General features: G+C 44.7%; 1 protein-coding gene across 2 annotated transcripts in view; it reads left to right on the forward strand.

Annotated features, from left to right (window-relative positions):
- Nucleotides 1-255: 255 nt before the first annotated feature.
- Nucleotides 256-25,314, forward strand: part of LOC109420805 (uncharacterized) — a 59,114-nt gene continuing 34,055 nt past the window's right edge. For both annotated transcript variants that reach the window (XM_062852335.1, XM_062852336.1), the window contains exon 1: nucleotides 256-334. The gene's annotated coding sequence lies outside the window, so the exon portion shown is untranslated. The remainder of the gene's footprint in view (nucleotides 335-25,314) is intronic.

The following is a 25,314-nucleotide window of genomic DNA, read 5'->3' on the forward strand; positions in this document are numbered from 1 at the left end:
GTAAATACTATAACTCCATAACTTCATAGATTCTGCGGTTATTTATGTTTTCCTAGCACTACTGTGCTTTCCATAGGTCGATGTTTCCTTTGGTTGCTATCACTTTTATAAGTAACTTCAAGTGGTGTACTCTAAGGAATCAAAAGTAGTTCCAAGAGGCTTTAACTGCATAAGATCTCGTCCATGGTATTATGTGGCACAAATGTCCCAAATGGAGGGAACACGCCTCTAGAGCCGCCGTTATGATTATATTACATAATACTTACCAAAATATCTAATTATATCTTATTTTCTCATTTTCAGTCATCTACCCATCAAATCTGGCCAATTTCGGGTGAGTTAATAGCAGCGCTTCACACTCTACCCAAGTAACCAAAAGTTCCGCTTCCCATGACAAAATGCACTTTCAAGTTCCGCGAAGTTCAGATAAAGTTCCAAACTGAACTTTCTGGCTGCTTAAGAGGCTAGCGATGAGCCTTGCTGGAACTTGGGTCACAAGTTCCGGCAAGGCTAATTGTTAGCCTTTTAAGCAGCCAGAAAGTTCCATTCGGAACTTTATCTGAACTTCGCGGAACTTTAAAGCTGCTTAAGATGCTATGTCGGAACTTTGTCGGAACTTTCAAGTTCATAGAAGTTCAGTTCAGTAGCATTGTGTTTCAATGAAGATTAAATTTATTTCTTTTACAGAAAACAACTGTTTAAGCGTACACGAATAAAAGACAAATATGAATTTATCAAATCAATAAATACTAGGCTTGAGCAAAAAAAAAAAAAAATTGCCGCCCATCGGATTCGAACCGACAGTCGCTGCGTGAGAGCCCTACGCTCTACCACAGTACTACAGCTGCGATTGAGTGGGCAGCAGGTAAAGTCTGACTTGAATCGATTTTCTGTCGGCAGCTAGTTTTGTACATTTGTGCAGTAGTGAAGTTAGCTTGACTTTGTCAAGTGTCTTCAGCAGCGCAGCGGTAAGTCGGCAGGCTATCACGCAGGAGGATCCAGTTCAAATCTACATAGCAGCGACATATGTGAGAATATAATTATCAGTAGCAATTTCCAGACGTGAATCACAAACCCCCATCAACAGGGTGTGATTCTGAAAAACACATTTTTGTTTCTGCATGAATTTTGACAAAGTTCTGTCAGAAGCTGCTTAGAAGGCTATCCAGCATGCTTATGTGAACTTTCAAGTTCCAAAATTACTTAAAAATGAAGCTGCTTAGAAGGCTAATGAGCGACCTCGAACAAGCTGCTTAGCTTATAAAGTATCTTTTTATCTGAACTTTTGGTTACTTGGGTATCCAGTTTCCCAATCTAGGTATCTCGTAAAGATCAAACCCCATAGGACACCCCATCAACCTGCCACGTCTAGCTAGAGCTACACTTCAAAGACACGTCAGCAAGAATTAGTGCTATCAGTCTCAAGAGTCTGCACTCGAGAGCTAAAAAGTCGCGATTACATCTTGTATTTCCGGAGGGAGGATAAAATGCAAACTCCCATCAATCTCGAATCAACCCAGACACCATTTTACCCTAAGTGTCTCCAGATATCTTCCCGGCTGTCCACGTCCCCTATCCCACTCTCGTACCTTCTGCCTCATCTTTGACTCTGTGCAAGCAAATGCTGCTGCATTTTGCACTTGCCACTCTTGCGGTAGGCAGTAATGAAAACATTGCGCGACTCCCTCTAAGCTGGGGCGCGCTGCTGCACTGCACTCCTCTTTCTGGGGCTCAGCGAACAAAAAAGAAGTCTCTCAATCTCTCGCCATCATCGTCGACGTTGTTGGTTGACGACGCCGGGCGCTGCTGTCGTCATTACATTTCCTGCAACAAAGATACTCAGCCGCCGGAATCAAGAGCTTAGCTCCTTTCAACTCTATTTACATCAAAGCCGGCAGTTTTAATTTTAATTTTCCACTCTCTTTATCGCCGACGACGACGGCGACGACAACGACGACGTTGAGCTGCTGATGCAGTTGCTTTTAGGCTGCACAACACTTTCTACTCGGGATGTGCTTGAAACCAAACACTTGCTTGATTTTTTCTTTCTTTTCACTGGCCAAACGGTAGTTAGAAGCTGAGTTTTTTCGTACTTTTCAATTCCAATGTCGTTAGTGAGTGCAGTCTTTATGGGAATGCATATTTTCAGTTGTGAATGCAAATTTGAATGAGCACTGTTGGAAATCATGATTTACTGTTATACTTGCTCAATATAGAAACTTCAATTTACTAATTAACCTTCCGTAACTCGCGCGGTTGACTACCTGCGTCAGCACCACGCTGATGCTGAGTACAAAAAGCGAGATTTTTTCAACGTGTTGTACAAAATACAACAGCGCGATCGCTCGAGGGTTAACAAAAATTGAGAATTGAACGGTGGACATTGAAAGCCGAAAATAGGAACTCTATTACCCATCGGCAGTTCATAGCAGAGTTGTTGTGCATGCAGTTGTTGAGATGTCCGGCCATTTGGCCGAATGCTGTTTGGCCGAACGCCATTTGGCCGAATACCATCTGGCCGAAAGGGTCGTTTGGCCGAATCATGATCAAAAGAATTCAGAGGAAGTTTTTGACATTCCAACTGCTAATTTGATTCTCAGAAGTATTTCCTTATTTTAATCATACACTTAGCCAAATAAGGCCCACACACTTAATTCAGATTGCCGGGATATCAGCATTTTTCCATTCTTCTGCCGATATTTGCACAGCCGAGCGATCAGCAAACAACAATTTTGCCGGGATCTCAGCAATTTTGACAGTTCATTGCTGAGATTCGGCAAACGTTTTGCTGCTGTACACACGGCTGTGCGCGTTTTTGCCGAGCTCGCAAATCTGTTTTGAGTGTGCAACTTATGAAACGGCCTTTAAATAATTCATAATGATTCGGATGAATTTCATAAGGTCACTCTATGAAGTAAAACCGTATCACAGCTTAGCTTTTATTGATGTTTAGCAACATGGTATTCTCAAGCGTCGGTAGCTGTGCACTCAGGCAAACAAACCTAAGATTATCATAAGGTCTAACTTATGAAATGGCCTGTAAACAATTCATAACGACTAGATTGAATTTCATAAGGTCGGTTTATGACGCAGAATCGACTCACTGTTTGGCTTTTATACACATTTAGCAAGACGATATTCTCAAGCGTCGATAGCCGCGTGGGTTGCGCACGAGCTCAGTGATCTCGACGTTCATGGATCGATTCCAGTCTGCATCATTTTACGATTTTTCTGCTCTTTTCATAAGTTTATCTTATGTAATTAGGTCATAATAAGCATGTTCAATTTTCATAAGGTATTCTTATGGCATCCATACTTTACAGTTATGGCTAAATTTCATAAGGTATTTTGATGAATTTCGGTAGTTTACTTCGCTGAGTGTGTGGATAAAACACGGGCTTGGTGATCCCAACGTACATGGATCGAATCCAGTCTGCATCATTTTAAGATTTTTTTTGTTCTTTTCATAAGTCCATCTTATGAAATTTGTCATAGCAAGCACCATCAATTTTCATAAGGTATTCTTATGTCATCCATAAGAATTAGTTATAGCAAATTTTCATAAGGTATTTTGATGAATTTCACTAGTTTTTTTCGCTGAGTGTAGGCTATTCTTTCTAGTATAAATATTCAGGGATAAGTTGGCGTTGAAACTGCCAATATATCATCAAAGATTTTCCCTTCTTTGAATCATAGGGTGTTCTTCCGAGTTATATTGAGTTGGGGAACAGTGGTATGGTCACTTGACTTAATCATTCATTTTTCGGCCAAACGGCATTCGGTCAAATGGCGTTCGGTCAAATGACCCGGAACCGTTGTTGAGCATGCAGAAGCAGAAGCATGAACGTGAGCGTACAATTCATAGTTAATACTCCGTGATTGAGTAGACGAGCAATCAAAATTGCACAGAGAACCATTCAATGGGGCTTGCGACTAGCTTACCATTGTCAATGTGCACAGTTCGAGAACTTCCAACTATAGTAAGGTGTCAATGACTGCGCCGGTCACGTCCTTACGGTCTTTAAGGATGGGAATGGAATTTTTGTAAGACAAACGTTGTTATAAAGACTGAGAATTGCTGCATCTTCAAGTTTGTCTCAGAAAGGATTTTTTGTTAGCAGCATGGAAGGGGTAGTGCACGTTGTCAATCTTGGAGTCACCTACATATGGTACGATCACTTTTACACGTTTAAACAAGGCCAAAAAGAAAATGCTATGAAATGTATCCACCCTTTAAGGAAGAACTGAACTGAACGCGACACTCAGCTTACTCTTCCGTGGCAATGCTTATTAGTTGAAAAGATCCGGCGCAAGCATCAGTATATTGAAATAAAAATGTAAATAGAATTTAGAGTTAACGCCGTAACTTGAAACGGTGGACTGAACAAAATATACTTCAAAAAGTGCAATAAGATAAGTGATATTAGTTTAATATTTCATGTTATTTTACAATAAACATTCCTTCAATTTATGCAATAGAATAATAGCAGGAAGCGAGCTCACCTAATTGTATGTTTCCAACTATTTCTTCATCGCTGGTACCGAATGCAAGAGCGAATTTCCGTGCTTGGCAACTGTCAAGCTACTGCACGCAGGGGGATAACGCAGGGCCAGAATCATCAACCCAGCATTCGATTTAACATGGCGTCCAATGTTTTGATTGCTTAATTCATGGAATAAATGCGCTGGAAACATCGGCACTGCTTCGCTGCTACATATAATATCGTGCAAAGTGATAAAGAGAAACAATCATCACAAACATTTCGTTTGAAATGTGTAATTTCCGAAATAAGCACTAGCAATACACAAGCCACACACCCGAAAATCAGGAGCAAGTTAGGGTAAAGCGACCAGTGAATGGGGAACCAAAACGCGCCGTACCAAAAACGATGATGGGTAGAGCGGCGCTGTACCGAGTTTGATAGCTGTGTCACCCCACTGACTGCACGCTCCGCTAAAATCACTCCTTTTCCCACGCACAAACATGAAACGGTTTAGAAAGGTAAGAGCTAAGTAGGCGGTCGAGTACGGTGGTGCAAGAGGCAATACGTTTACACCGTCTTTGACCCCCTGCAGACAAATTTTGTCACCCCACAATATTGCTTCTTTTGCTCCGTGAATCTTCCGGGAATTTTTCCAGGAATTCCTCCAGGAATTTCTCCAAGAATTCCACTGGGAATTCCTCAGGAATTTCCTCCAAATATTTCTTCTGTAAATCCTTCGGGAATTCCTCTATGACATACTCCAGAAATTCCTCTGAGAAATCCTCCAGGAATTCCTCCGGAGATTTCTCCAAGAACTGTTATAGGGATTTCTCCAGGAATTCCACCGGGAATTTATTCAGGAATTCCTCCGGAAATATCTCCAGGAATCCCTCTAGGACTCCCATTAGAAATTCCTCCGGAGATTCCTTCGGTAATTTCTCTAGGAATTCTTCTGGGATTTTTTCAGGGACCCTTCGGAAGTTTCTCAACAATTCCTTCGGGAATCTCTCCGATTTTTTTTTTCAGGTTTTCCTCCGAGAGTTTCACTGAGAACTTCTCCAGGAATACCTCCATGAGTTCCTCCGAGAATTCCTTGATGAATTCCTCCGGGATTTTCCTCAGAAATTCCTCCAAGAATTTCTCCAGGAATTTCTCCGGGAATTTCTTCAGGGATTTCTTCTAGGACTCCCATCAGGAATTCCTCCGGGAATTACTTCAGGAAATCCACCAGAAATTGTCCGAGAAAGCCTCCACTCCATTTTCTCAGAATATCCTCTGAGAATTTCTCCAGGAATTCCTCTGGGAGTTTCTCCAGAAACTCCTCCGTGGATTTCTCCAGGCATTCCTCTGGGAATGTTTCCGAGAATTCCTCCGAGAATTTCTCCAGGAATTCGTCCATGGAACTTTTTCAGGAATTGTTAATGGAATTCTGTCAAGAGTTTCTCCAGGAATTCCTCCGGGAATGACCATTCCGGTCAAGAAAAAAAATGCACTGAACGGAAATTACTTCAGCGATTCCGTTTTAGGTGCATACCTTACATAGCTAGACAGCTGACGACTGATACTTCGAAACACAGTCGCCACGCTCAGTAAAATACGATCTACTCTGAGTGATCTATTGAATCAGTCATACATAATCACCTTGGTTTGGGTCCCTTCACATTGCTCGATTCCCGGGCTATATGAGAAGGCAGACTTATCAGGTAGGTATGGCCTTGCGGGTCTAAATGTTACTTTTTGGGATCTTTTCCACGACAGCATTCAGTTGGCTGTAAAAGTGCTCTTAGTCTTGCGGAAGCATCGGTTGGCGCGTAACATTGGATCCTGGTAAGGTTTTGAGCCCGTGCTTTGAACCTGGCCACAACTACCCTCTCATCATTTGGGAACCTTCACGAGCGCAGAGTGGGCGTGAGCGTTGAGCGGGAAACCAACTCCACGATGACGAGGAGCGTGTTCGCCTCGTAGACCAGAGTGTAGCAGAACCTGACCCAATGTCAATCAGTCAACGGACTTCGCTTAGTCCTAGGATCTCTCGGCTTGCCTCATTGACTATGATGATTAACCTGGGCTTGTTAGGGGAATATCTGTAAATAAAAAGAAAATCGGGTTAAGTACGGTTCCTTTGAATTCCACTAAGAATTTGCATCCTTTGACAGATACGTATTTCGACCTCAACTGTAAGGTCGTCTTCAGTGTCTTGTACTTGACTCGACTCAAGACACTGAAGACGACCTTACAGTTGAGGTCGAAATACGTATCTGTCAAAGGATGCAAATTCTTAGTGGAATTCAAAGGAACCGTACTTAACCCGATTTTCTTTTTATTTACAGATATTCCCCTAACAAGCCCAGGTTAATCATCATAGTCAATGAGGCAAGCCGAGAGATCCTAGGACTAAGCGAAGTCCGTTGACTGATTGACATTGGGTCAGGTTATGCTACACTCTGGTCTACGAGGCGAACACGCTCCTCGTCATCGTGGAGTTGGTTTCCCGCTCAACGCTCACGCCCACTCTGCGCTCGTGAAGGTTCCCAAATGATGAGAGGGTAGTTGTGGCCAGGTTCAAAGCACGGGCTCAAAACCTTACCAGGATCCAATGTTACGCGCCAACCGATGCTTCCGCAAGACTAAGAGCACTTTTACAGCCAACTGAATGCTGTCGTGGAAAAGATCCCAAAAAGTAACATTTAGACCCGCAAGGCCATACCTACCTGATAAGTCTGCCTTCTCATATAGCCCGGGAATCGAGCAATGTGAAGGGACCCAAACCAAGGTGATTATGTATGACTGATTCAATAGATCACTCAGAGTAGATCGTATTTTACTGAGCGTGGCGACTGTGTTTCGAAGTATCAGTCGTCAGCTGTCTAGCTATGTAAGGTATGCACCTAAAACGGAATCGCTGAAGTAATTTCCGTTCAGTGCATTTTTTTTCTTGACCGGAATGGTCATTCCCGGAGGAATTCCTGGAGAAACTCTTGACAGAATTCCATTAACAATTCCTGAAAAAGTTCCATGGACGAATTCCTGGAGAAATTCTCGGAGGAATTCTCGGAAACATTCCCAGAGGAATGCCTGGAGAAATCCACGGAGGAGTTTCTGGAGAAACTCCCAGAGGAATTCCTGGAGAAATTCTCAGAGGGTATTCTGAGAAAATGGAGTGGAGGCTTTCTCGGACAATTTCTGGTGGATTTCCTGAAGTAATTCCCGGAGGAATTCCTGATGGGAGTCCTAGAAGAAATCCCTGAAGAAATTCCCAGAGAAATTCCTGGAGAAATTCTTGGAGGAATTTCTGAGGAAAATCCCGGAGGAATTCATCAAGGAATTCTCGGAGGAACTCATGGAGGTATTCCTGGAGAAGTTCTCAGTGAAACTCTCGGAGGAAAACCTGAAAAAAAAAATCGGAGAGATTCCCGAAGGAATTGTTGAGAAACTTCCGAAGGGTCCCTGAAAAAATCCCAGAAGAATTCCTAGAGAAATTACCGAAGGAATCTCCGGAGGAATTTCTAATGGGAGTCCTAGAGGGATTCCTGGAGATATTTCCGGAGGAATTCCTGAATAAATTCCCGGTGGAATTCCTGGAGAAATCCCTATAACAGTTCTTGGAGAAATCTCCGGAGGAATTCCTGGAGGATTTCTCAGAGGAATTTCTGGAGTATGTCATAGAGGAATTCCCGAAGGATTTACAGAAGAAATATTTGGAGGAAATTCCTGAGGAATTCCCAGTGGAATTCTTGGAGAAATTCCTGGAGGAATTCCTGGAAAAATTCCCGGAAGATTCACGGAGCAAAAGAAGCAATATTGTGGGGTGACAAAATTTGTCTGCAGGGGGTCAAAGACGGTGTAAACGTATTGCCTCTTGCACCACCGTACTCGACCGCCTACTTAGCTCTTACCTTTCTGAACCGTTTCATGTTTGTGCGTGGGAAAAGGAGTGATTTTAGCGGAGCGTGCAGTCAGTGGGGTGACACAGCTATCAAACTCGGTACAGCGCCGCTCTACCCATCATCGTTTTTGGTACGGCGCGTTTTGGTTCCCCATTCACTGGTCGCTTTACCCTAACTTGCTCCTGATTTTCGGGTGTGTGGCTTGTGTATTGCTAGTGCTTATTTCGGAAATTACACATTTCAAACGAAATGTTTGTGATGATTGTTTCTCTTTATCACTTTGCACGATATTATATGTAGCAGCGAAGCAGTGCCGATGTTTCCAGCGCATTTATTCCATGAATTAAGCAATCAAAACATTGGACGCCATGTTAAATCGAATGCTGGGTTGATGATTCTGGCCCTGCGTTATCCCCCTGCGTGCAGTAGCTTGACAGTTGCCAAGCACGGAATAAGGTCGTCTTCAGTGTCTTGAGTCGAGTCAAGTACAAGACACTGAAGACGACCTTACAGTTGAGGTCGAAATACGTATCTGTCAAAGGATGCAAATTCTTAGTGGAATTCAAAGGAACCGTACTTAACCCGATTTTCTTTTTATTTCTCATTGACTAGTTGTGCCAGTTAAATCTGCAAGGTTTGGGTTAGTATCCCAAGTACCAATTTTTGTACTTTGTTTAGTCCTCCTAAGATGTTACGCTGGGCGCACCACGACAGCGTAGTGCACGTTCAGCGAGCCTGTCTGGGTTATATTGACCCCAATATCCTACTAGGGTTTAAGTCGTTCCCGTTGAACCAGATCGTAATCTTTAATTTTCGGCTTCCGTAACTTTTTTTTGGTGTTTCGGTAACAGTAGGTTGTCGGCCTAAGATCCCCTGTCCATTCTGGTGGGCCTGCTCCCTAAGGTATAGCTTCCGGTGGAGGAGCATTTCATATTTGGCCGCTTGATGCCAGAACAGATAATAACACATTCGAATTAACCAACAATTTCCATATTTTTTTCTGGATTATGCCACTGTTCTCAATGTAGGTATCGGAAGTTGACCTATCATGTGAACGCCAATTAATCGCATCATTCTAATTTGTCATGAAACCCAATATTTGTTAACGTAATTGCTCTCCATTGAAAGCAACTTATCACCCGGCGCACAATTTAAATATACACCATCTGTAATAAGTATTACAACAATAATTAATCATATCGAAAGTTTTGTACCACCATCGATATGGGGCAGTCTGTTAATTACGCGAAGGTTCAACGGTTCGGGGGGGCGGGAGGTTGAAAAATCTATAAGGGTGAAGAGTTGTCGAGAAATTGTAAATAAAAATGTTACATAATAAATGGACAACCCCTGTCTGGAAACAACCAGGTTAGTTTTGATTTTCTGAGCAACTACCTATTCGGAAAGCGGCATCTGTGCATACCATCAGAATTAAGGTGACGCTAAGCTTCTGAGGTGACTAATTACTGTCACCATACTTTTGCATTAGTCTATACTTATGACGGGTAGTGTATCTGAACGAGTTTATGAAACCCCACTCGTGCTTTTCTAGATGTTGCCTTTTCTCACGTTTTCTCCTCATCATTACAGCTATGGATATTATATTCCTCCTCTTGTTGTATAATTTATATAATTACATTAATTGCGATGAAAATATAACCTTTCGGCTCACCTGTCGGAAAGGATTCCCCTTTCATGATCGAACCCGACTGCGTATAAAGAACGCAACGCAACGCACAAAGTTGTCCCCTCTGGTTAGGCAAATGAATGCACCCGTTCGGTGCCAGGCTCCACCGACTACCATCTTCATATGCAAGTTGTTAGCGCAAACCGCAGGAGAAGTGTTCGAACACAAAAAAAGCATTGCTTGGCAGCAGGACACGTCAGCCACGAACCCAGAGGGCCGAGCCGAGAGCTGGTGTGGCAAAAGTATCCGGTTACAGACAACATTCCTGTTATATGTGTCTGCCAAAACCTGGTGCTGCATGGCCACCCTTTTAGTTTACCACTTTCACACATCGCATTACACAAACCGTGAAGCACCCTTCGATAGCCGGAAGATCCCATCGACCGACCGGCCGTGGCGGTCGATCTCCGATGACCGGCCTCCTGGCCTGGCAGGAGCACACATGCTTGCTCCGGGTCTTTGTGCAAAGTGCATCACCGTAGTTTTACGTGAAAATCAACCAAATATCCTTCTAAGCATTTTCTCTGGAACAAGATTTGAAATGGGCCCAAGAGGTCTTGGGCCTTTTTTCGAAAATGTTTCGTAGGGCCTAACATCAGCCAGCCCATACAAACACCATTATCCGACAGATCAATGTTTACTCTTTCTGATAAGGCATCGTACACAAATTACGTACAATTAACACTGTAGGGGGAGAGGGGGAGTCTAGTGTATCGTTTTCATACAAAAACGTTACAAGGGTTGTATGGTTAAGGCCCCTAGATCTACACTAATAACAAAACATCGGCTACACTTCTTGCTCTGCCCAAGTAACCACGGTGCTGAAGCCTTATTGTATGCAGATATACGGTGTATTTAGAGCAATCATTACGTTACATGCAAACTTAAGGTTGATTTAAAGTGGGAATGGGACTGAATCAAGATTATATCAGTATAATTGGACATTTTCCCTTTAAATCAACCTTCAGTTTGCATGTAAAGTAATGATTGCTCTAAATACACCGTATATCTGCTTGCCATAAGGTTTCAGCACCGTAGTTACTTGGGTATATGGTGCATTTTGGGGCAGCAGGGATCAGGGTCTGTTCATAAACCACGTAGACCAAATTTGGCCATTTCAGGTCAACAAACCAAACCTTATCGTATCAACCCCCCCCCCCCCCCCCCCCATCCCCCTCGTGTACACTTTTGTCCATATGAACATTATGAAAATCCCCCCAAATATTCCTCGTGGTTTATGAATGGCCCCTGACGAACCCCTCCGCTTGCGAGTCAGCCGCGTAGTCACCGACTAAGAACCGTGACCCGTACCGAGAAATGAGTAATCGAGGGGGTGAGAAAGATGCTCGATTGTTACGGAGCCTGTGGGGTACCTGGACAACCCCACAGTATTCAATTTCTTCCCTTACCGCGTTAATGTAGGGCTCTGGCGTGGTGAGCTTTTTTTCCCGTGCTACTCGTGGGATTAGGTATGAAGAACAATTTAAACAAAACAAATCAATCAGGAGCTAGTGGTAGTGGTGAGGCTAACCCCTTCGCAAGAAGTGGGTTGGCTAGATCTTCGTTAAGGAGAAGCGAGGAGGCAGTAGCTGAAAGCTGTGCACGCAGCTCTATAGCGTGGGAGCTTTGATCCATTCCCTGGTTAGCATGCCGGTTGAGATATTGGACGGAGCGTGGTTGATGCGGGCTATCAACCAAAAACGATAGCGTGATTGAGGTGGCTGAACAGCAACCGACAAAAGTAAAGGTTACGAAGTATACCCAGATGGAGGCCTTCGCTTTCGCTATGGTGATTGCCACTGCTTGTGATAAACACTTGCAGAAGCGGATGACGCAGCCGTCAGGTGAGGAGTTTTCTGGCGTTGCCCGCAAGGCTACACTGCAATTTTTTTTGCTGGTATTCAGCAAACATTGCTGATTTTTTTTGTGGGCTGATTGCATTTAGCAAAACAAATTACTGAGTTTCATCATTTAATTTTAAACTTGTTGAACCATCCAGCAATTTTGACAGTTGATCAGCAACGTTGTGTTGAAATTCAGTAATTTCTTTTGCTGATTGTTTGCGTGCTGGAAGCATTTCAATAATTGTGGTGTGTAGGAGAATACTAACCCCGAAGGTCGGCAGTAATGCTAGCAAGTCGGACCCAAGCCAGGCGTGCCGGATAGCTGTGAAGGGTGGGCCTAAAAAGGCTGGCCCATCCCGGATTTAAGGGAACAGGAGGTTGCGACTGATGTTAGACCCTGAGCAACCACAGAGTAGGGTGAACCAAGGGAGGACGCCCCTTGAACGAAAGTCGAGCGGAATAGGAAGAAGAAAAAACCCGCATGTTAAGGAGATCAGGGACGCCCAACCAAGAAGGCGTAAAAGAGTAGGTGCCAAGCTCGAGAAAGGCGACGCACTTGACATCAAGTCGAACTGTCTAAGTACTTGGACGTCTTGAAGGTCATGCGAAGCGACACCAAGCTCGTGGATCTGGGAGCCTACTTGCGCAGTATCAGACGTACTAGTACGGGTGAAATGATCCTAGAGCTCAAAAGCGACAAGGAATGCAAGGGTGACACCTACAAAAGTCTGGCGAAGGGTTCGAGGTGAGGACTCTGAAGGTGAAAAATCAAGACGAGGTCTTCGAAGCGGAAGTGCTTGTCACGGCTCTGTGGTAACAGTGCGACGTGCAGGTGGCCACCACAGCCGTTCGGCTACGGGAGGGACCGACAGGGACACAGGTAGCCTTGGTTCAGCTAGTTCGTTGAAGTAGGGAGAATCAAGGTAGGCTGGTGCGTATGTCATCTGACCTTCCACGAGCCATCGGAGGTTTGTTTCAGGCGTCTGGAACCAGGGCACAAGTCATGGGACTGCAAAGGCCCTGACAGGAGCAAACTGTGTAGGAGATGCGGCGTCAAACCTTGTGCCTTTATGAGTCCACCCATTTGTCTTATTTGTACAGGGAAATCCGTGAACAACAGGCACCCAACGGGTGATCGAAGTTGCGCGGCCTTCAAGAAAGCCGCAGTGAGCAAATCACAGTGAAGGTAACGCAGCTGAATCTGAACCACTGTGATGCAGCTCAGCAACTGCTTTGTCACGCGGGTTCTGAGTGGGGGACGGATATCGCCATCATAACGAACTCATGTCGAGTACCTGCCGGCAACGACAAATGGATCGCGGATGGTTCCAGGAGTTGGTGTCTACTACCTATGAGGGCTTCGTGGTCGCTGAAGTAAACAGGGTCTTCTTCTGTAGCTGTTCTGCGCAGAGGTTGGACTGTATGACGACGATGCTAACAGGGTGAAATCCGGTGGTAATATCGGGTGACATCAATGTCTGGGCCGTGGAATGGGAAGCCGTCTCACGAACCTGCTAAAGACACTGGACGTACTAGATGTCGACTTGGCGAATGTCAGTATCAAGAGTACCTTTAGTCGAAACGGAACGGTGCGGAGTCGATTATTGACGTTACTTTTTGCAGTCCTGGCCTTACAAGAAGTTCGAACTGGAGAGTAGACGATAGCTACACTCGCAGCGATGACCTGACGGTTCGCCACAGTATCAACTACAACAACAGCAGGCAGCGAGCAGAGGAAGCAGCGGCTAGGTCAAGCCCTTGCAGCACTAAGGGGATTCAGGTGGCCAAAAATCGAAAATCGACTTTATTCAATTTGAGATTTAGTTTCGGTTGTTGAAAGTACACCAATTGGACCAGTAAACCCCAGAATATTAGTTTGCTAATCCCTATACTTATCGAGATATTGGCAGCTGAATGAGACCATTGGCATTTTTTGATAAAATGAATGAAATGTTCAACTTCGCATATCTTCAGCTTAAATGAAAAAAGTTGAATTTTTAAAGCAGATTTTTGAAGGTTGTTTATAAACCTGTCGAATGATATATCAGACGTTGAAAGGTTGATTGTAAAAGTATTAAATGGTGCTACATTAGAAAAATCAAATTTTCCCCATACCAACCGTTCCATACAAAAAAAGTTTCGCAAAGTTTCGCTTCGGGACTACTTCTGTGTCTTTGTTTAGGATTCCTGGGAGACATTGAAATCAAATTTGGCTACTACTAGCTGCTATTCTGCAATTCCAATCAAGTTGTCGGCAATGATTGAGATATTGCTATATAAATTCTCGCTATTGGCCATTAAAAAACTCTGAGGAAACATTTGGTTGTCATGGCCACTTTCCTCGGTAGATCAATCATATTGCAGTCTAAATCTGGTCTTGGAACTCTTAGCGAAGCGTGTTTTTACGAATTGGAATCCATTTTGTATATAGGAACAGAAATCCTTAAACGCCTAAAAGTATGCAATGCCCTTATAATTTCATGCTGTTTGAAACTGTCGTGTTAAAACAACCTGTTCAACTTGTTTTTCATATTTTTCAGGCATATACCCTACGATTTTGAGCAAGGCAGTATAAAATTGACGCGAAAATATTTTTGGCCACCTGTTTGTATGGAGCCGCCCCATAGTGCGCAGGTGGAAGAAATCATACTTCGACGAAGGGGATAGAAGCGCTCCGCTGTGAGCGAAACCTACTTGGTTTAGATGGCGATGAGCTGGTAACGGTGCTCTCGCGTGCGTGCGATGCGACCATGCCTAGGCGAGTCCACCCTAGAAATGGTAGACCACCGGTTTACTTGTAGACTCAAACGATTGTGAGCCATGGTACACAAATTACGTAACTCTAAAATCGGCCATTTCAGAGCCCCTCAACACCCACCCCCCCCCCCCCCTATGTAACGCTTTTTGTATGAAAACCCAAAATTTTTTGTATGAATCGTAACGCAACGCTGGACTCCCCCCCTCCCCCTATAGCGTTACGTAATTTGTGTACGATGCCTGATGCGCCTGCCTACGGGCTAAGGGCGGATACAGCGAGCACGATCTGCGGAAGAGCGAAACGAGCGGCGGGTGGTGTTCGCCGCTGCCAAAGCCGCGCTGAAGACCGAAATCAGGGCAAGCAAAAACGCATGCTTCGAGAGTCTCTGTCAGAGGCCTATGTGAATCCGTGGGGTGATGCGTACAGGAACGTGATGGTCACGACGAGAGCTGACTCCTACAGAGAAATCTCCAGAGATGTTGGAGGGGATCATCTAGGGGCTTTTTCCACGCCATGATCGTAGTCCTTGGTCGCCTTTCGTAGGACAGCCGGGGACTAGGGCTGGCGATGAGGAGTGGGTCGCCGATGTAGAACTTGCAGGAGAGTAGCTATTGCAGAGGCTTCCGCAGGGCTTCCGAGTTGTTCAGGTCTGCTATGCATTGCAGACATACCTGGACGAGGAAGTTTTCCCAGAAGTATGGAAGAAGCCAAAGACGGGAAAACCACCCTAAGACCCGTCGGCATATAGACCAATATGCTTAATCGACACGCCGGGGAGGTGCTCGAAAAGATCATCCTCAATAGAATGTTGAGACACACCGAGAGTGTAAATGGTCCCTCGAGTAGCTAGTACGGCTTCCGGAAGGGGAGGTCGACCGTAGAAGCTATCCTCTCGGTTACAAAAACCGCCGGAATAGCGCTCCAGAGAAGGGGGTTACTCTGGATGTAAGGAACGCGTTCAATAGTGCCAGTTGACCGGCTATTGCCGATGCGCTCAGCGTCAGGGGGTACCCGGGTACCTGCATAAGATTCTCGGAAGTTACTTCGAGTACTAGTGTGCGACTCAGAGGTGGGTCGGAAATGCTTTGACATAACCTCAGAAGTCCCGCAAGGTTCCATCCTGGGTCCGGTGTTATGGAATGTCATGTACGACAAAGTGTTTTGGTTAGAGTTCCCGGTGGGGTGGAGATCGTCGGCTTTGCTGACGACATCACGCTGGAAGTCTACGATGAATCGATCGAAGAAGTGGAGATGACTACTACCCACTCGATCAAAATAATGGAGGCGTGGATGAGGTTCAGGAATCTGGAGCTGGCTTACCATAAGACTGAGGTGATGGTTGTCAACAAACGGCAGTTGGAGCAGCAAACGGTGATTAGTGTAGGCAATTGCACTGTCACTTCGAAGCGCTACGTCAAACACTTGGGTGTGATGATCGACGATAAGCTTACCTTCGGCAGCCACGTTGATTACGCCTGTAAAAGAGCCTCCACAGCTATAATGACACTGTCCCGGCTGATGTCCAATAGCATTGCGGTGTTCGCTTTTCAGGTCATGGTTGCTTCCGACAATATCTTCATCCTTTCGGTCAGGTTATCCCGAATGTCCGGTTTGTGCTGGTTTAAAGGAAACGGCGGAACACGTTCTGTTCGTGTGCCCGCGTTTTCGCACAATGCGTGACCGCATGCTTGCCACATGCGAGGAGGACACAACTCCGAACAATCTTGTCCAGAAAATGTGTAGGGATGAGTTTGGCTGTAATGTCGTTTCAATGGCTAGGATGTGGTGCGTGGACTCGGAGATTGGCTAGTTCAGACACGATACAAGAGACGAGAAGCCCCTCTCTGAAGAAATGCCTTCTTGGTGGTTCCGGAGAGACGTAGGGTTTGGCGACCATGGGAACACATTGTGTTTAGTGGATCGAGGAGAAAGTAGTCCTGGCTTTTACTTTTGTTGTAAAAGACTGCCTTAACCCTAGACCACCAGAACCTTGCTGTTCGGGTGTCTGTTGAGCACATTTTAGGTAGTCGGTGATTCCTGTTATATCTCGCAGTAAATTCAAATTGCGACATGACATTGTCATTATTGTTGCGTGATGGTTGGAAATTGATTCTGGGGGTGGTTCGGCACAATAATTCAAAATATTTAGTTTTGGATTTTTTCAATAGAACAATTTTGTTTTATGATCAATTTCACCCCAACTAACGGTAAACTTTCTTCAACCCCTGAAACGGCCGGATCACAGAACGGAAACCTGCTGGCTGTGAACTTGGTGCGAGGTGTGTGAGTGTGTCGGAGTGTAATCAATACCGGGCACATGCGTTCGACCGGCAAAGCCCAATTCCCGTTTTTGGGCTGCGAAATTTGAGTACTTCGGAACAGGGAGGTGCTTCATAATTGCATCAAATGTGACCCAAGCTTGGACTGGGCGTCCAGTTCGTCGTCGCGTTTCGTTGGTCAATAATCGTCGTCGACGACAACGCTCAAGTGAAGACCGACTGCTGTAAGTAACAACAACAAATCGATTAGCTAAATGTTTCGACATTTAGTGCAAAAAAAAATCACTCAGCGTTGTAATGACAGCGGAAATATGAGATACACTGCCGTTCTACGCATAATTGTCCCATGTTATATGGGATTCCCATATAACATGGGACAATCGGGCGTAGAACGGCAGTACATAGGACGATTTAATCCAAAATGGTGCTTTGTTTTAAAACGAACAGAGGAAATGGTAGTAAGTGTCTAACCTCCTAAAATGGAACGTTTAGATTTAGTTTCGACTGGAAGCCATACCAAGCCCCTTCATTGAGTCATCGTTGCGTTAAGCACTGAAATGAGAGATATATTTGTAAAAGGTCTCTACCTGTCTATAGTCTGCGTAAACAGTACAGTTTCTGTAAACAAATATCTACATAACTAGCACCCCTGACTAAAGCTGAATCGAACATAAAGGTTTGAAAGGATTTAATATATCTTCAATATGATACAAGACGCGATTATCGTCAACCTTCATTTACATTTTATAATGAGCTTAAGATCGTTGATGTCTAACCACTGTATCTTGCTGTGAGAATCGACACTGGCTGGCATGTCTTAGAACGGTTTCCGATTGCAAACCTATTCGCCGAACGGTTCATTATCTGCTTCCAATAAACATCGAACCTAAAGGGGATCGTTTACCTATCCGAGATCAGGGATTGCCCATGTTGGAGGCTGAACGCTGTTGAACATGTAGCTAGGCGATTAAAGAGTTTGTATCGGTCCCCCAACAGCAACCAAGTTGCAATGTAAAATAAAAGACTTCTTGGGATAGAGCAATTTCAGCCTCTTCTCGCCGCTGCCACCGTCGCCGTCGATGGGATGGTTGATGGGATTGTGTGCTCTGCACACATCGTTCACTCCCATGCAGGTAGATATATGTAGATTAAGTACAACGCAGAGGTGCACACGTACGGATAGCTTAGTGCGGATTATGTGCATCTGCATTTAAATTAATGCGAAGTGCATCACGCAATCAGATTCGCGCCCTCGTCGCGTCTGGAACAAAGAACTCACTCTTCGATTGCTGCTGATGGTTCCCATGGAGCGAAAAGTTACAATCTACAGAGATAGAATTACATTTTGCCACAACCAACAACGTTCTAAACAACCTGTTTTTTTTTTCACGTCCTTTCTTTGGTCTGGTGTAACCGCAAAAAAAAAGATGAAGCATGCAACACCAATCCTGTTAGCGCTCCTGTTTCTCTTTCATCATGATAATTTCACGCTTTCGGGTTGCACTTTGCAAGAGAATTTCGCATTTGCATGCTGCTGGTGGCAGATACATGAAGCCGTTTGCTTATCCGCTCTCCTGTCTGTCCGTGGAAATCTTCAGGTTTCAATGGGTACTATTTCATGGCAATATTATTTGAAGTTTTTTTTTCAGCTAGCATCTTGGTAAACCTTAAATGCATGCGGTTTTGGTGTCAAAATTGTAGCGTGAGAGCATGGTTTAATTCAAGGCCTATGCATTACTACTTATCTCCGAGATAAATAATTTAAATTCAATTAATTATTTCTCCGGCTTGTTTTTGAAAATTTGTTGAAACCTGGAGTTCTTAAGGTCTTCTGGATTCAAGTGAAAAAAAGAGAAACCTCTGAATTTGTGCCAAACATATTGAGACTAAGAGGTGGATTTTTCGTATGACCGCTGGGGACTGGGGCTGGCGATAAGTGGAAAGTCACCGATGAAGAACTAGCGAGAATTGCAAAGTACTTTTGCGTAGGTGAGACCCCCGTACTTGGGTAGATATCTTTAGGTCAAGATTCACTTTGATAAGTGGCACAACTTTATGATTTTGGATCATATCATGCAGACTGCCGTGCTATTATTCTCTTCACGCGTGAAGCAAACAATCGATCATCCACGTCAGATGGTGGCTCAATGTTTATTCTCAGAACGTAATCGACACTGTACCGTAAATTAGAAGTCAATGCCGTTACCTGAAGTAACGGACTAAACAAAGTTTGACGCAAATTATTGAAACAACTTTTGACCCCGGGAGTCCCTGCTCGGTCCCAGACGGGGACCGGCCAAAGCCCCAAGCGGCTGGTCTGAGCCAGCGGCCGCTTCCGGGGTGGGCACTCAAGGCCTCTTCTGTCTCCCGGGTCCCAGGGCGTTTCCGATGGGGGAGTATTCGGAGTGTGGAGTTCCTAACGCAAAATTCCAATTACCTTAATAACACCGTTTATTCGATGGCATAGCTGAAGTTGCACTATCACTTGGCGTATGGGGTTCCTTCGGCCCACCGGCCTTGGTGGCGGGGCCGCTCCAACGTTGATGGACCACGTGACTCGGTCGGATGGAAGTGGCGAACTATTCGGAGCGTGGTGAATTTTTCGAAGACCAGGGGGGGGGGGTAATCTACCGATCGTCCGAGCGTAGATCAGAGTCGATGTGCCGGGGCCAATGTAGCTGTCACGGGGCCGTCTACAGGTGCACGAAATGCAAGTACCAGGGGGCATGCGGGGTCTGGTTGCTCACAGGGCTTGCCACGGGGCGACCCGAAATTATTCACGTGGCGGTCGAATGAATCTCCACCGGGCCAAACGGACCTATCAGCTGCCGATCGAAACCGATTCTCCTCACGACAGGCCAATGGCCGTCCGATGGTTCCGAGGATCACGAATACCGTCGAGATTGTAGGCTTAAATTTGGAGTCCTCAAAGGCTGAGTTGGCTGACGGTAGCACGGTCTGCTTTACGGCAATCGCAACAGTTCCCAGAATCGCACTGCTGGCACCAAGAGTGGGCCGATACCAGATACACTCGCGCGAGACTTCCCCAAATCACGGACACGGAGATGCAGCTCGACAACCACATTCCTCGAACGACCGACTCTAAATCTCCTCACTCACTCCACGATCTCGCTGTTCACCCCTTTCGATCGCCGTCATCTCCTCTCCCGAGCGAGAGGCCCACTCCTTCCGCCCCCATCGATGCCAACTTCACTACGCTGTTGGCTTCATGGCCAGTTCGTGTTTCTCGGCCACTTGGTGATGCGATGCAATGCCACAGCCATTGATTCAGCAATTTGAAGTTACCGTTGACTACCTTCACAAAATTGTCCCTAATACTACCACACTAAACAAATCGAGTTACCGTTCGGTAACATTATACAAAAACATCTAAAACCAACAGAGGAATATTATCGTACTATTTCATGTTATTAAACAAAGAACATTCTTTAAATTTTTACATTAAAACAATAACATGAAACGAGCTCACCCATTTATGTGCCTCCATCCATCTCTCCATCGCTGAGATGTTGAACGAAACACAAACCGAACCAAAAAGCAAAACCAAGCACACGAGTGTGACTCTTCAGCTGCATATCTATCGCACACTGATTTTCATCTCTCACCATCACGCCCAAAAAACAACACAATTCATTCTATTTATTTAGTTCAACATGAAATTCAGGAGAACACTGAATCAACAATTTGCCGTCATAATTTGCAGCTGCAGCTCTCCAACGTCAGTCACGCCCAACAACGCTCCACCTGGTCCGCCCATCGTGCTCTCTGCGCCCCACGCCTTCTTGTACCAACAGGATAGTTAGCAAACACCAACTTTGCAGAGTTGTTGTCCGGCTTACTTCCAACATGCCCTGCCCACCGTATCCATCCAGCTTTTGCCACCTTCAGGATGTTGGATTCACCGTAGAGTGCAGCGTGCTTGTGGTCCATCCTTCTCCACCACACACCGTTCTCCTGCACGCCGCTGAAGATCGTCCTAAGCACGCGTCGCTCGAAAACTCCGAGTGCTTGAAGGTCCTCCTCGAGCATGGTCCATGTCTCGTGTCCGTAGAGAACCACCGGTCTTATTAGCGTCTTGTACATGGTACATTTGGTGTGGGGGTGAATCTTTTTTGACCGCAGTTTCTTCTGGAGCCTGTAGTAGGGACGACTTCCACTGATGATGCGCCTTCGTATTTCACGGCTCACGTTATAGTCAGTCGTTAGCAAGGAACCAAGGTAGACGAATTATTCTACCATTTCGAAAATATCCCCGTCTATCGTAACATCGCTGCCAAGGCTTGTCCAATCTCGCTCAGTCCCACCTACCAGCATGTGCTTTATCTTAGCCGCATTCACAACCAGTCCGAACTTTGCTGTTTCACGTTTCATGCGGGTGTACAGTTCTGCCACCGTTCCAAATGTTCGGGCAATAATATCCATATCATCCGCAAAACAGACAAATTGGTCGGATTTTGTGACGATCGTACCCCGGCTGTTGAACCGGGCTCGTCGCATAGCACCTTCCAGGGCAATGTTCAGTAGTAGGCAGGAAAGTCCATCACCTTGTCGTAGTCTCCGTCGAGATTCGAATGAACTGGATAGTTCACCCGAAATCCTTATGCTGTTCTGCACACCGTCCATTGTTGCTCTTATCAGTCTGGTAAGCTTTCCGGGAAAGCTGTTCTCGTCCATGATTTTACATATGTAGCTCTGTGCGGTTGATACTGTCGTCTGCCTCCTTGAAGTCGACGAACAGGTGGTGCGTTGGGACCATCTGGAGGATTTGCCATACGATGAAGATCTGGTCCGTTGTCGACCGGCCGTAGATGAAACCGGCTTGGTAACTTCCCACGAACTCATTTACTTTAGGTGAAAGACGACGGAAGATGATCTGAGATAGCACTTTGTAAGTGGCACTCAAAAATGTGATCGCTCGAAAGTTCTCACACAAAGGCGACATCTTGTGGATGGGACAGATTATCCCTTCCTTCCACTCCTTGATCTTGATGAGTTCTACTGCGATACCGTCCTTACAAGCCGCTTTGTGGTTTTTGAGCTGCTGGATGGCATCCTTAACTTCCCTCAGCGTGGGAGTTGGTTCGTACCCGTCTTCTACTGCACCAACATAGTCATTTCCTCCACTGCCTTGATCCCCCGTGCCTACATTCTCTTCGCTACTCAGGTGCTCGTCGAAGTGCTGCTTCCAGCTTTCGATCACCTCACGTTTGTCCGTCAGGAGGCTCCTGTTCTTATCCCTGCAGATTTCGGCTTGCGGCACGTAGCCTTTGCGGGATGCGTTGAGCTTCTGGTAGAACTTACGTGTTTCTTGTGAACGGCACAGCAGGTCCATTTCCTCGCATCGGGCACACCCTCGGGCACACCCTCGTCCGGCAACGCTGCCTCGAGATTCTGCGCGTATGCGGTGGCGACATCCGGTTGCTTCAGTCGCTCTAGATCGTACCGAGGAGGTAGCCGGCACTGTAAATTGTCAATAATGGAGAGTTTTGGGCGCAATTTATCCATCATCAGGTAGCGATCAGAGTCGATATTAGCGCCACGATAGGTCTTGAAGTCGATGATGTCGGAGAAATGCCGTCCATCAATCTGAACGTGGTCGATTTGCGATTGCGTTTGTTGCGATGATCTCCAGGTGTAACGATACGGGAGGCTATGCTGGAAGAAGGTGCTACGAATGGCCATGTTCTTGGAGGCGGCGAAATCGATGAGGCGTAGGCCATTTTCGTTCGTCAGCTGGTGGGCGCTGAACTTTCCAATCGTCGGTCTGAATTCCTCCTCCTGGCCTACCTGATCGTTTAGATCCCCTATGATGATTTTGACGTCGTGGTTTGAGCAGCGATCGTACTCGCGTTCGAGCTGCGCGTAAAATGCGTCTTTGTCATCATTAGTGCTTCCGGAGTGAGGGCTGTGCACGTTTATTATGCTAATGTTGAAGAATTGGCCTTTGATCCTCAACCTGCACATTCTTTCGTCGATCGGCCACCAACCGATCACGCGCCTCTGCATGTCTCTGGTAGATGGTATGATTACCTCTAAACGTTCGCACCACTAACCCAGGGAGCTGGGTTACCTTCCCGGAAGCTACGGGTTCTGCATTGGCATTTCCTCCAACTACAGTTCTTAATAGCTAGGCTCAAGCGCCAGTTTTCGCCGGGGGTGGTGTTTTTAAAGGGCGCCCAGAAGATAATATTTTACCTGAGCTTCCACCCCCAGAGAATCGATTTAGGGTGCCTGTACCAGTTATCGCACTACCTAGGAAAAACTATTTCTACAAAAATAAGAAGAAGACTGACGAATGTAAACAATAAGTCAAATGATTGATTTGTTTCAATACTTTACAGGACAAATATAGAAATGGAGCCAAAACTACTTTTGGTATTTATTACGGCGTGTGCCAATGATAGGAACCCTGTACCAGTTATGGACACATTTGTTAATTTGGGTTCCACTTCGCACTATTTACATGCATTTCTTATGGGAGTTGCCATAACTGGTACACTATGGCGAAATAGGGTGCAAGGAGGCCGAAAAGTTAAGGAAAATTATTTATTTGTACCATAATTTGAGCAAATTGTGAAGTTTGAATGATTGCAATCATCTTTTGTGATCGTGATCTGTTGTTCAAGATTTTTTTCTTGTTGATTTGTATCTTTAAAGGTTGAAAATCAACTATGGCGAATTTGAGGTACTATAGCCATAATTGGTACACTGAGCCTATATTGAATCCGATTATTGGTCCGTACACGGTCCTTGGATTGATATTTTACTTAATATCTTAAAAATATCATCCTGATTAGAAAAAAATCATCCAAATATTGTGCATAAGGTTAAGCATTGAAGTTATTTTTTTAGGGGGCACCGGTATATGGGACGCTGGAAATTGGAAACCTTGGGTAACCAGCTCTGATTTTACCATGGCAACACTTATAGAAATATTCATAGATTCTATGTGAGGTATGCTGCCCATAACTGCAGAATTTTAACATTTACATTTTTTGCCAATATTGAGTTAATACCGGGGATCATCTCCCAATCATCAGTACTTTCATCCACCCAAATGAACTTTTTAAGTTTGTTCTGCAAAATGTGAAACAAATACAAAGTCGTTTAGTCTCATTAGTTAAAATTTTTGAATGTAACCGCATAACAGTTACACTGGAAATACACACTGGTGTCAAAGCGTAATATCAATCATATTTTGGTCTGATTATTTTTTTTAACTATTCGTCCAGCATACAAGAAAAGCTGTAGAAAATGTCATTGCAAAAGGATAAATTTTAAATATTTGATCAATTTTTGAAATTTCGTATCATCTCCATACTAGCGCATGTTGCAAACTTTAAACTCCATTTTGTACAATGCCTACTTTTGTCGAATGTGACTGTTATGCAGTTATGGGCAGTATGCAACTTTGTGAATTTCTACCTTGAGAAATATTTTATAAATTTGCAGGAGAACGTCTTCAACGATTCTCTCAAACATTTATGGCAAAATTCTTCGGAAGCGCTTTCACATAATCTCAGGAGATCCGCAAGGTTCCATCCCCGAGCAAAGGCGGATAACTAAGTGATATCACTTTGATAATAAACTATGTTATCGGTATTATCATTTTGTTATTTTTGTTATCATCTTTTCCAATTGATTTTAGTTATCAATAATTTCGGTCTGTCGCGATAACATAAAAATACAAAATGATATCAGTTTCCAAATGCACATTTCAAAATTTTCCCAAAACTGAGGGTCTAGTGGCCCTCGAATCTAAAAATAGATTCCGCTTTCCATCTTCAATGCGACTGCAGTACGAAAGCGTAGCCTTTAACTACTCTCCCTTTCATTGAGTCCCGTTGGTATAGGGGCTATCGGCTGCGACCGGTAATCACTCGATCAGGATTCGAGTCCCACTGGGCTCAATAGTTGAAAACATGGGTTATAATTATAAGAAACTTTTTTCAGCTGATAACAAAGTCGGTAAAGTAGATGTTTACTATTTTGGTCGATAAAATAGCCCTGAATGATAACTAAATGATAACAAAACCTGTTATCAATTTGAACTCAATGATAACTCAACTTCTTATCATTTTGGTATTGGTGGAGTAAATTTGAGTTATCATTTTTAAAAGAAAATCGGGTTAAGTACGGTTCCTTTGAATTCCACTAAGAATTTGCATCCTTTGACAGATACGTATTTCGACCTCAACTGTAAGGTCGTCTTCAGTGTCTTGTACTTGACTCGACGTACAATCTGTCAAAGGATGCAAATTCTTAGTGGAATTCAAAGGAACCGTACTTAACCCGATTTTCTTTTATTTACAGATATTCCCCTAACAAGCCCAGGTTAATCATCATTATCATTT

This window comes from Aedes albopictus, chromosome 2 (genome assembly GCF_035046485.1).
Source record: "Aedes albopictus strain Foshan chromosome 2, AalbF5, whole genome shotgun sequence".
Taxonomy (NCBI): Eukaryota; Metazoa; Arthropoda; class Insecta; order Diptera; family Culicidae; genus Aedes; species Aedes albopictus.